Below are 13699 nucleotides of genomic sequence, written 5' to 3'. Positions count from 1 at the left end.
GCTGCGAGCGAATGTGAGCAAGAGTAAGGGCATGAGGGTAAATGGATAAGTGGAAGATAGAGCAATGAATCTTTGCATAGATGGAAGCAGAATAGAAGTGGTCGATTCATAAAACTACTTTGAAGTGGATATTTTGGTGATGCGAGGAAGGCAGCTGGTGTGGGCAAAAGTCTGGGAAGAGACTTAAGTGTCTATGAAATCCAGACTGGGACTATATGAAGGGTTTGTTGAGCCAATTCTCCTTTACAGAAGCGCAAAGTTAAAGCTGTTGAGATGGATTTGATGAAATATTGAAAATGTGATAAATGCTGAGAAATGCAGATGAGGTAAAAAAACCTGTGTAGGTCAAGGGATGAACCAGTTTGTAAAGATGGTTCGGTGTTGTGGAGAGAATGGCGACCACAGATTGGAGGAATATGTTTATTATTTGGATGCTATAGGAGGAGGGGTGCGAGGATGAGCTATTTGAAAGGAAGAGTGCAAATGCATGTAAAATAGAATGTACAAGAGTGCAAATACATGTAAAGTAGAATATTTGAATGGTGCAGTTTATGTACAGGGGTTTTATGCACTGTTAGTAAGCCTTTTGAGTAGGTGTTTGAAGAGGCTAATGTGGAATTTCCTGTATAGAGGATTAATCAGCGAACCAGCAGTTTTAGTCTCGAAATGTTAATGCCCAACATTTTTGGGTTTTCTCCATAAATTTATATACATTTTCACACACACACATATATATATATATATATATATATATATATATATATATATATATATATATATATATACACATATATATATATATATATATATATATATATATATATATATATATATATATATATATATATATATATATATATATATATATATATATATATATATATATAGAGAGAGAGAGAGAGAGAGAGAGAGAGAGAGAGAGAGAGAGAGATCCTTTTCTACAATAAGATTAATAATAATGATTGAGGTGACGATATATATCACTGATTGCAACACCATCTTAGGATGAAACACGACTGATCAAGCCAGAGAAAAGGAAGCAAGCAATAAGCGATTTGAAATAGCGACGGGCGTTGCAAATTGAGACTTATTTCAAGCGGGGGAAGCCATTAGGTTCAGAAAGTAAGTGATACTTGAGAATAAGTTATCTCTCCCAAATTTGGTCCCGGACATAATCCATGATATGCTTTGTTGCTCGCCTTGAATATAAACATTATCTGGATTTATAAATGTCTGTGGGGGTATGTGTGTTTATATAATCTTGTACACATACAAACACACACATAATCGCGTGCGCGCGCACACACACACACACACACACACACACACACACACACATATATATATATATATATATATATATATATATATATATATATATATATCTATCTATCGTATGTATATACATATATATATTATATAATATATATATATATATGTACATATATATGTATGTATATATATATATATATATATATATATATGTGTGTGTGTGTGTGTGTATGTGTGTATAGGTATATGCAAGAGAGTATAGAAGAGAGAGAGAGAGAGAGAGAGAGAGAGAGAGAGAGAGAGAGAGAGAGAGAGAGAGAGAGAGAGAGAAGGAAAGTTATGACTGTCAAGCTGACAACATTAAGGAACCTTCCTAAAAAATTTTTACCATCTACATATCCAGGAATCCTAAACTTTTCTAAATAATTCTGCGACTTCGGTGTCATTTTCTTAAATGCATCAACAAGTGACCACTTCACATACTTCGGCCTCTGTCACGTGGTAGTGTCATGTCCATTACTGCAAAGATTTGGAATGTTCTCTCTGCTTCCGTTTTCCTTGTCCCCTATACTCTTTCAGTGGGTCTGCCTATCAATTTCTTTCGTGAATGAGTCATGTTTCTTTCCAGCCAAATCGGCGCCTACCGCCCTTCCCCCCCCTCCACAAAAAAAATAATAAAGACGCACCTATTTACAACAAAAACTAAATTCACTCCCTGCTACAAGAGAATTAAATTATCCGAAGAGAGAATCACATAGCTGTTTCACAAAGCAGGCAGCACTAGAAGATGCATTCTGCTTATATTTTCATCTTAGTTCAAATAGAAAACTTTTCCTCACGGGAATTGGAATTCCAAAGAATTTTGTCACAATTCTACAAATTCACACTTGAATTAGAACTACAAAAACTGTATTTTTTTATATAAAAATCCTATTTAGTAATCCAGTATGAATAGTCCTACTATATATACTGTATATACATACACACATATATGTATGTATGTATGTATGTAAGTATATGTACACAGTATATATATATACCGAAAAAGTCTTAGTAAATCAGGCGTCAGGGAATAAAACTATTTTAACATTTGAAGTATGCGGATATATTGTTTGTAGCTATATATTATAACACCTGCAATAAACTTACACTGACGTTAACAAAATTTTCCATGATTTACATAAAAATAAATATTGTTTAACATTTTAAGATATTTCAAAATGTGCTTATTCACTGATTCAGACACTGCAAGTCATGAAATCCGCATGTAAATTCCTGTATTACCATGTATTTCTTGCGCTGTATTCTAATTATATTTGACCTAGTTTCTGTATCCGGATTCCCGGTTTGTCGTCTTATTGTTTTTGTTAAAATCCTCAAATGGCCGAAGGAATAAAGCAATAAATAGAGCTTTAATATATGTCGGACTTCAAAGCGTTTAATCTTCATATAAGGCTTTATGTTCGACGCAAATCTGAACACTTGTGAATGTAAAGGCGTTACGCATTGGGAAAAAAAAAAACTTAAATAAAAAGCATGAAAGAACTCCCAAGTCATTCACTGATTTCTGAGATAGTGAACTTAATCCGTCAAAGATTGACACTGGACCAAAATATCAGATGACAGTGAAATATTTGTAGCATTGAATTTGGCAAACTGGAGAGTTATCGTAATTGTTTTTACAACCACCTTTGCTGTTGTTGTCATTGTTGTTTTTTGCACCTCGGGGTTAACTTACTAATAAGAAGAATGGCCAGCATGCGTCTTTTATCTTCTCTCGCATATAAGGATGAAAATGATAGTCATTTTTCTTCTTATGTAATTCGTTATGACAGGAGGGCCCACGAGTTGGGTTGCCAGTTAGGATGTACGTTTTTCCCATTTCCCGAAAATCCTTCAACTCCAAGTGCTCACATCCGTTCCTTCAATTCAAGCAGGAAGGTTGCAGTTTGCTGCTGGAACTTCTGTGCTGGGTTCATAGAAATGGAGGGAAAGTTATTCCCGTGAAATCTATCGTATGAAAATGAGACTAAAGCGTTTCATAAGTAAGTGGTCATACTTTTAAACTCCAATGGCATCCAGTAATGAGTGATCTGCTATTCGTAACCCGGTCCCCCCCATACACACACACACACACACACATACACACACATACATAGAGGGAGAACACTCCCAATAACGCCTCTTCCTTTAGGGCGCGACACCGTATATTTACCTCTATCTTTCTTTCCTCCCAACAGTAATTAGCCTCCGCATGCGCGAGCACAAGCTCGCCTGTGTACCCGGGTAAGAAAGAGACGCAGGTACGCAGCTTTACTAATATTTGTGCGAACGGTAACAAGTTCTTTTCGAGGGGCCACCTGTCGCCCGCCCCCACACCGTCACAATGAAAGGGGAAGAAAAAATAAAGAGCAAATAAATGACGAGGCGATGTGGGTCTTTTAACAATAATGTACGCTGGGGGCAGAGTGCAGCCGAGGCGTGGGCGTCCCAAGGGCGTATCTCACACGTATGCTAATCCTCAAACTCAGGGAGAGAGAGAGAGAGAGAGAGAGAGAGAGAGAGAGAGAGAGAGAGAGAGAAATATAGTAAGTTTGGATGCGGCCTTCAGTCTGCTAGTATCAACTCAGCCAAACGGTGCCAGTCAACTCTCACATATACCCCGGGATTACCTGTGGAGAGACTCGTGCTTACATTGCCTGTTAGGGAAGAGAAGAAGAGGTAAAGTATAGAAAATAAACAAGAGGAAAGGATCATTCATTTGTTTTACCAAGGAAGTACTTTTTTTTCTCTCTAACGCTTCAGTTATTTCCTTATTCATTAATCACTGATGCGGTCACTATTTTCCTCTTCTTCTTCTTCTTGCTGTTAGATCTTGATTCTCATATTAGATTACATTGGCTGCAGCATCTTCGCTCACTCCACCCCTACGATGAAGGATACTGTATAAGGTCGAATTGGCGATGACTTGCTCTCTCCATCCATGACACAAGAGGAAGAAAACGGCAGCCTTTTTTACTCTTCGTAACTATGTCAGTGAAAAGCTTGGCCCTCGTAAATGCGAAACACAGTTTCTGGTACACTGTTTACATCTGCGCAGGTATTAATGTGGGCAAAGCAAGCACCCCTCGGAACGAATCTCCAGCGCGTGTGGACCCCCACAAAAACATTTAATGAGAGGAAACGGCGCTTGATGGATGCAATTGCGGTTCTTTTAATCTCCCCGATGACTGCTATCGTAGTCATTAATTCATTACTGATTAATTGGAATCGTGGGTGGAGAACACACCAATTTCACGCCCAAATCACATGCTGATGCTGATTACACACATGAAGTGCCGGGAATTGGGGGCGAGGGAGGGGAAGGGGGAGGGATTATCAAGCTGCACCTATACGCACAGAACTAGAGAGGGAAGGAAAATTATATTGTACAAGCATTTTTTTGTGTTTGCGTCTAGTGGTGTTACGTCGCTTACATACTGTGATTCCCGTTACAAGGTTTTATTTTGACTGATACATAGGAATAAATCATAAATGCAGATAGCCCATTCATCCACGGTTACTGTCTCAGTACAGGAATTGGCTTATGAATAACGTAAACATACAGGTTATTCGTATCGTTATTTTCTAAATAGAATTCGTCGACTGCTCTGACGTAGATGTCAACGCGACCTGAAGAAGGGTTCTTACGGAACTCTACTTTTTTTTTCTTTTTAGTTTATTTTCTATCGTGATTCTTATATTTTTCAAAAAAACTTTTTTAACTCTTTTTCTTCACTCTAACTAATTTCTACCGTTCTCACTTTCATGTTAGTTAAAATATTCTTCGTTAATTTTCCATCTTTTAAAAATATTTTCTATTTTTATTTTCTATCAGCGTTAAAGTTTTCCCTATTTTAACTATTTCTAATGACATGTCTTTAAAAATTTTCGACCCTTTTCCTAAGTTTACATCTATTGCTTCCAGCAGGCGCACCATTGGATTATGATCAATGGGAGAAATAAGTTAAGTTTTCAAACAGAATAAGCTTCCTGTAGCCCCCTTTACATATTAATCATCGTCTCCAGTTTTTAAATATTTTTGTGGTGCTTCACGCTTTTACATATTAAAATGAAATTCAGATCACACCTGACTTGCAATGACCTTCTTGTTTGTATAGTCGCATTAGATATGTAATTGATCTCCCTCACTATTCTTTCGTTATTTCTTTTACTTGGTTAACTTTTTCACAAAACACATAGACATTCTATATAGCTGTAGCTTCCTTTACAAGTTAATGGCTGTCTAGGGTCGTTAAAATAATAATAATAATAATAATAATAATAATAATAATAATAATAATAATAATAATAATAATAATAATGTAGGTAATAAAAGTCCACAATTATACAGTAAATATATTACTTTGTAAAATGAATCAAAGACTTTCGAACACCTGAACGGTGTTCCTCAGTGCTAACGTTAACGTTTTATTACTCAGATTGTTTTTCACGAAATTGTGAATCTATTAGCAATAATAATAATAATAATAATAATAATAATAATAATAATAATAATAATAATAATAAAATGAAACCCAGAAATTCGAATTACTTAGACTGAAAGCCAGATTCGGAAATAATCCAGGACACGAAGACGTTGTATTCAGTGCTGTTTGCCAATTTTCACCTTCTTTGTCAAACTTTACGACTGTTTCTAAATGGATTTTAGTTTCCATTTGCTCCAAATAAGGAAGGATTTTTCACCACGTGACACAGTTCTTAGGCTTACACCTCTTCCGGGTTTTGTAGGGATGGGGAGATAGTCACCTGCCTGAAACAGGTTCTCTCTCTCTCTCTCTCTCTCTCTCTCTCTCTCTCTCTCTCTCTCTCTCTCTCTCTCTCTCTCTCTCTCTATCTGTAGATCGAAACTAGTCTTGGCGACCGTTTCTAAATTCTATTTAGCTTTGATTTATCTGCAACAGCTAGTCTTACCAGAAATTCAACTTGTCAGAATGCTTAAGAGATACTCCCTCATTATCACTACGTGCTCTTTGCAGGCGCGAAATCAAAGTCGAATTTGAAAACAAGGTCCTCACTTTGCTTCTGACTACTCGCAGCACGAGAATGAAGGAAAATGGGAATCTGAGTTACTTCTCGTAAAAAAACCAAAGATGGCTGATCAGCTAGATTCTAGTTCTTTGTATACTTATGTATACGGCAATCATCACTCGTTGAACAATAAGTAATGTGGATTATTTTTTTATGTTTTCCACGATTTATGTAAAACCACACTTCTTGTGTGTAAATGTATGTATGTATATGTATGTATGTATGTACGTATGTATGTATGTACGTATGTATGTATATATATATATATATATATATATATATATATATATATATATATATATATATATATACACATACATACAATGAACACTCCGTCCACACTTCCTTCCTTGTCTAAACCTGCACTGCACTGTTCTTCCCCTATCAAAACCTGTCATCTCAATCACACTGCCAAACAACTTCCCTGGTTTACTGAGTACTTCTATAATCCTTACAGTCGGCTCTATAAAATTTTCCCTTATGCTGTATTGACGGATTATTCACTTTTCCCTCTTACAAAATTCCTTCAGAGCACTTTCCTCATCCACACATATCTTACAGACCCTGGTCAGCCACTCAGTCATACAGCTATCACCATACCATAGTTTTAGATTGTTTTAGTTTTCTGTAAAAGAAAACTATTGTGCCGAGTTTGTCTGTCCGCCCGCACTTTTTTCTGTCCGCCTTCAGATCTTAAAAACTACTGAGGCTAGAGGGCTGCAAATTGGTATGTTGATCATCCACCCTCCAATAATCAAACATACCAAATGGCAGCCCTCTAGCCTAAGTATTTTTTATTTTACTTTAGGTTAAATTTAGCCATAACCGTGCTTCTGGCAACGATATGATAGGCCACCACCGGGCCGTGGTTAAAGTTTCATAGGCCGTGGCTCATACAGCCTTATACCGAGATCACTGAAAGATAGATCTATTTTCTGTGGCCTTGATTATACGCTGTAGCGGCTGTACAGAAAACTCGATTACGCCAAAGAAACTTCGGCGCATTTTTTACTTGTTGTCATTTGCAATCACACCAAATCCTTTTCTCTCCACTTTTCAGCCTCCTAATTGCCTTCCTTTCGTCATTAACTGTTGCTTGCACAATTGTTTTCAGACTTACACCTTATCCACCCTTGTGTTACTTATTTCTGCTTCTCTTCTGTCCTCCATATTCAACGGTTCTTCAGAATTATTTCATCGACTCAGGACTGCATAATGTACGAAAACATCCTAAATTTGCATATATATATATATATATATATATATATATATATATATATATATATATATGTATATGTATATATATGTATGTATATATATATATATATATATATATATATATATATATATATATATATATATATATATATATATATATATATATATATATATAATGTTACAGTCAACATGCGTAATCAGTCATTACGCGTAATTACTGAAATTTCAGTCATCACGCGTAATGCACTTAGGGGACATTAAATTTTGATCCCCCAGGAGCTAGTACTAAACACGGCGAAACAGTGAGTCACCTACACTGTTTCGCCGGGTTTAGTACTAGTCCCTGGGGTGTCAAATGTATTTCGCCGTGTTTAGTACTAGCTCCTGGGGGGATCAAATGTCCCTAAGTGCATTACGCGTGATAACTGAAATTTCAGTCATTACGCGTAACGACTGATTACGCATGTACGCATATTGACTACCATATATATATATATATATATGGAGGACAGAAGAGATGCAGAAATGAGTAACACAAGGGTGGATATGGTGGAAGTCTGAAAACAATTGTGTAAGCAAGGTGGGAAAGGTGTAGTTAATGACGAAAGGAAGGCAGTTAGGAGGCTGAAAATTGGAGAGAAAAGGATTTGATGTGATTGCAAATGAAAACAAGTAAAAAATGTGCCGAAGTTTCTTTGTATATATGTGTATATATACAGTATATATACATCTTATATATATATATATATACAGTATATATATTACGAATATTAAGCCCCAAATATCGTTTAATATTCAGTTCAGTACACTGGGAATTACAAACGCTGTCTATCGTTGTTTCTAAAGCAGCCATCGGGTTGAATCCTGCCGCGGACGAAACACGTTATCATTTATAATTCCCCTGGGTAGTGAACTAGAGTCATTTCACAAGGTTTGTGACAAAGTGAACTAGATATTAAACGATATATATCCAATTCGCTCTACCTGGCTTAATATTCGTGAATATAAAATAATGTCACGTGATTTAAAAAGTCACACACATGACAAAAATTATATATATATATATATATATATATATATATATATATATATATATATATATATATATATATATATATATATATATATATATAAAATATATATATAAAAGCTAACGATTACAATACATTACAAGACGAATAACTAATTCACAGGCTGTCAGTTGGTAATGGCCGTGTGTACTTCATCGCTTGAAGACAACTGAGGGTGATTACGTGGCTGTATAAACAAGTCAAACGCTAAGCCATGGTGGTTCTTGATGGGACTCCTCCATTTTCGCTCGCTAATGGAGAATTCGATCCTAATATAGAAGGCGAACAAGCAAGAGAGAGTTGAAACCATTATCTTGCGGAGTTAACCGGGTTACTGCCATGGACGAACTCAGCAAAATGCTATTGGCTTTAAGTCTTGGTCTACACAATATTATTATTATTATTTTTATTATTATTATTATCATTATTATTATGTACATGATATTTTCTTATTTTTACGGTACTGAAAATAGACACAGGACTAAATTATTATTTTTATTATTATTATTATTATTATTATTATTACAGGATATAGCCTATAAGGCCACTGACTTACTGAAATAAAAAGTCTATAAAGGTATCGAAAATAAAAAAATTAATAAAAAATAAAAAATATACGAAACAAAAAAAGTTGTGAAATATAACATAAAACTTGAGCAATATGATGGAAATAAGATAACGAGTCTCTAACTGCTGTTAACAATAAAGAGAACCCTTCGTGGGATGATAAGGAAAAGAACCTGAGCCTGAACTCTACTTGGAAGCTGATTTTGCAGCATCCTGTCCCCGAGAAACGAAGCTTTTGAAGCATTAGTTTTTCTATTAATGTTAAAATTACAGACTAATGAATACAATCCATCAATTCATTTGTGATACGTTTTTCACTTGCTACAAGTCTACAAAATATTATTCTCTCAATTCATTTGTCTCTCTCTCTCTCTCTCTGTGTTCCTTCCATCGTAAGAGCTTCCATGACTTACAAATGGGATTTCTCTCCTAATTTATTCCGTCCCAATATATGAAATAAATGGCTCTCTATATCAATACCTCTTTCACCTGATTCTATCCATCAAAATCTTTCTTGATATAGAAATCTCTCTCTCTCTCTCTCTCTCTCTCTCTCTGTAAAGAAGTTACGACAGAATTGAAAAAGTTTTAAAAAATGGCTACGCATTCAGAAGTGAATAAACAGTACGATTTATTTGGCAATGTCCATCCATTTAAGGGCTCCTCATCTCCAACCATCTCCCTCTCGCCCCTCCCCCAAAATGAAAACACTACCTAGTAGGTCTGAAGGTGCATTCTGATTCCTTATAGACTCTTTTGGTCCGAGAGAAAATAACGAAGATTTGAATTTCATGGGGAACGTGAAAAGGCAAAAAAAAAAAAAAAAAAAAAATAAAATAAAATAAAAAAATAAAAAATATATATATCTTGTTGGCTGAGGTGACAATTCAAAATTAAGTATCCCCAGATTAGGAGAACAGAGGAAAATAATAATCTCGTCTACCTCTCTCTCCTTTTCTCTTTTCTTCTTTATCTTTGAATGCACTCCTTTCCTCTTCCTCTTGTTCTTATTTTACTTCTTGTTCGTTGGATACATCAAAGGTGCTCCTCTTATGGAAAAATTATCAAAAGATGAAAAATTTCATCATTTCTCTTTGAAAATTCTTTGTCTTCTTTGTCTTCTTCTTCTTCACTGTGAGCGTTCCTATAAGGGCTTCTGCGTATCCCGAAAGATGTCTCTAAGTCGGGAAGTCCATCTTCTTTATGGGTATGTTAATATAGCAACACCCACCAGGGACTCTTACCTGGTCGAAATGTCTTTTGACTGTTCGCCTACGTCGAGTCCTTTCATGTGCTGCGAGTGATTATCTAGGAAATTTTGAGACAATACCCTAGGAGTTTGGTGGGAGCGGCATTAGGTCTTCAGGATGTTCGGTTAGCCAAAAGGGTTAGTGATCAGAGTGCTATGTAGAGTTATAAAATTTTATGCTTTTAAGATTCTTTACTTATAAACAGTTCTGCAAAATTGACCTTTATTGTAATATTAGTAATCATATTCATATGTATAGTGTATATACATGGAATACCTTGCATATCTGGTTTTGTCTCTTAGGTTAATACTAAAATATTTTCTTTGCGCGCTTTTATTTTTGCCTGTAGTCATTCCGCTCACGAAACTAGTTCTGTCATGAGAACATTTTTCTTTAACTACTACCTCATTTCAGAGCTGTTCTCTGGTCTAGGTAACCTTTAAATTTATATATAAATGTATATACATATATATATATATATATATATATATATATATATATATATATATATATATATATATATAATATATTATGGTAGTACCTTTATAGTGCTATCATGAAGGCTCCTCGGTCATTTTGACTAAGAGCTCAGGAATATCAGCCTTCAGGTCAAAGTATGTAAAGGATTTCTATTTACAGTCATCATTTCTAATAAAATTATGAATTTCTTACTTTCTCCTTTGAATTCCTGCCTTTCCTGAAGTTTTATTTTAGTGGAGGGTCGAGGAGGGGCTGGGTGTGAGTGCTGGGTTTCTCACTGACAACCACAATCTTACCTTTAACCTCCTGTCGTCAGTTTCATACTTGACTACCGTGGCCTTAGACGATCAGCCTTTCTGAACCAATATACAGTATTTTAGGCGTCAATATTTTTTTTTAATATTTTGCCCCAAAATATGCAATAAGAAGACTTCAGTATGCACTCTGGACGACCGCATTGCGTAAAATTGTTCGTCTGTAAGTCCCCTTAACTCAGACCTACGCAAACGGAACCTCCGCTCATTTTTCGGAAATCTAGTACTGATTGTGATTAGCGATTTAATTATTCATCTTTTCAACTGAATGTGAATTATCCTTCAGCATGTACGAATGACGCGGTCCAACCCCAAAAGAGACCAATCTAACCTCTGGCTGCCCTTATCATAAGACATCGAATGATTACGTAAGCATCTTCAGGAACACAATATTTGATAAACATGATCTAGAGTATGATTCTTATGCACGAAAAATCACATTATCTATGATAGGTGGGGGATCAGCGTTTGTGCAGCAGTATTCAGTAACCCTCAGTCTCTTTGTGTGATCTTATTTTACGAGATCGAGCTGACCTATTGTAGGTCAGCTAAACATTAACATTCAGAGTTAATGAGATATGATTTTTCATCGAATATCTTTCACAGAATCGGGCAAGATTTGAGATATTCCATAATGATCATGATTCTCCTCATATGTAAAAAAAAAAAGGTGAGGGGGTGTTATCTAAATTCATTTTGCATATAAGGATTAAAAACTGGTTTCCAGAAGCTACTGATAACTTTCGTTTCACGTCGCTCTGGATTTTTTGCTCATTAACACGGCAAATGAAAGTCTTCTCTTATCACTAGGGGTAATTAGCCTACCTTATCTGGAACAGACACTATTCTGCAGAAAGGCTCTCTCCCTCCCCCTCTCTCTCTCTCTTCTCTCTCTCTCTCTCTCTCTCTCTCTCTCTCTCTCTCTCTCTCTCTCTCACAGAATCTCTTCAGGCGTGTTTGTTCGATTTCCAGGTTTTTTTTTATCTACTCAAGCAATAACAGTAGGGCCACATTACTATCCAAAACCTATTACTTAAGAAATTAACTTATGCTTCAAATGGAAAAAGAGTTCTGAGTAGAAGCTTCGAAATCTCTAAGTGTTCCATTTAAAAGTCCATCTTCATCTGCCCTAAGTATAATGATAAAAACGGTGGGGCTCAATCTTGCAAATTGTCTCATTTGGTCGACTGAGTCCAGAAGTTCACACTAAACCTCAGATACCCTTTAAAACCTGAATGCCATGGGGTAATTGAGAGAGAGAGAGAGAGAGAGAGAGAGAGAGAGAGAGAGAGAGAGAGAGAGAGAGAGAGAGGCTTGTCTCTTGAAGGACTGAACACTGAGGAAATCTAGCTACAGGGATCCAGGTTATTCCAGACTTTGTTAGAAGAGAGAGAGAAAAAAAAAAACAGTCACTATATCGAGAATTACGAGATGTGGCTGTCAGGCGGGTGTTACAAGGAAGAGGTGGGTCTACTCTTTCAGCTTAATGGAACAGGAATCGTTGTAATAACCATAAAAAAAGTGACAAAAGGCCGCCACCTTGCGGCTGAAAGAAAATCTATCTAGGGTGATGGCGAGTGGTCAGTCAGTTTGGCAAAGTAGCCTTTGATTCAAACATGTCCAGAACATTATTCCAGAGAGGAACGGGTTAAGAGAGAATATCTATGTATAGTGAGGAGAGATTTAAGAATCTGAATAGCTCCACCCCTCTAAAATAAGTTAGAATGGATCTCAACACTGGTTGAAGAGAGTCGAATTCAGTTTTCATACAAACAGTAGAAGTGTTGTATGGCAGAACAGACCGAAATTGATATGACGCTTCGTGGATCGAATCTCAATGATGGGAATCAACGTTTTCCAAAAACTTGGCAGTATTCTGAGCATGAGTCATCCTTTGTTGTCATTTATTTGTGCGCAGACAGTTGAATGCAAGAATGGCCCTAAAAATTCGGTAATACCACACCCAGAGAGAGATAGACGGATCATTATTGTCAAAATTGGCAAATGTAAAATGACATAAACGTTTTAGAGCAAAATTCATTACCTTCCACAAATTAACTCACGCAAATATATAAATAGATATATACATATGTACATACATACATATACATATACATATATATATATATATATATATATATATATATATATATATATATATATATATATATATATATATATATATATATATATATATATATGATAGAACGCATTTTGCCTGAATCCGTGTTCTCGCAAGTAAGGGAGTGCCGTTCTCTTCGTAAACCCGGACCGGAGAAACACGAAAAGATCCTGTTAACAAGACAGGAGTGGTCGGGGGGCTGCCATTCTCAGTCATAAGCGGAGATCCTTTAAGGCCACATAATAATTATGTGACCCTCTTAAATTAGCCCCTGTCAGATGGCCGCAAGAAACATTATGGCCGAAGTCAGCTTGT

At 35.9% G+C, this 13699-nt stretch overlaps 1 protein-coding gene across 2 annotated transcripts in view; it reads left to right on the top strand.

Moving 5' to 3' along the window:
* Positions 1-3881: 3881 nt before the first annotated feature.
* Positions 3882-13699, top strand: part of LOC136846484 (CAP-Gly domain-containing linker protein 1-like) — a 228030-nt gene continuing 218212 nt past the window's right edge. For both annotated transcript variants that reach the window (XR_010855409.1, XM_067117303.1), the window contains exon 1: positions 3882-3993. The gene's annotated coding sequence lies outside the window, so the exon portion shown is untranslated. The remainder of the gene's footprint in view (positions 3994-13699) is intronic.

Source organism: Macrobrachium rosenbergii, chromosome 15, assembly GCF_040412425.1.
Source record: "Macrobrachium rosenbergii isolate ZJJX-2024 chromosome 15, ASM4041242v1, whole genome shotgun sequence".
Lineage (NCBI taxonomy): Eukaryota > Metazoa > Arthropoda > Malacostraca > Decapoda > Palaemonidae > Macrobrachium > Macrobrachium rosenbergii.
Note: the sequence above shows the minus strand (reverse complement) of the source record. Positions and strands in the feature narration are given on the sequence as shown.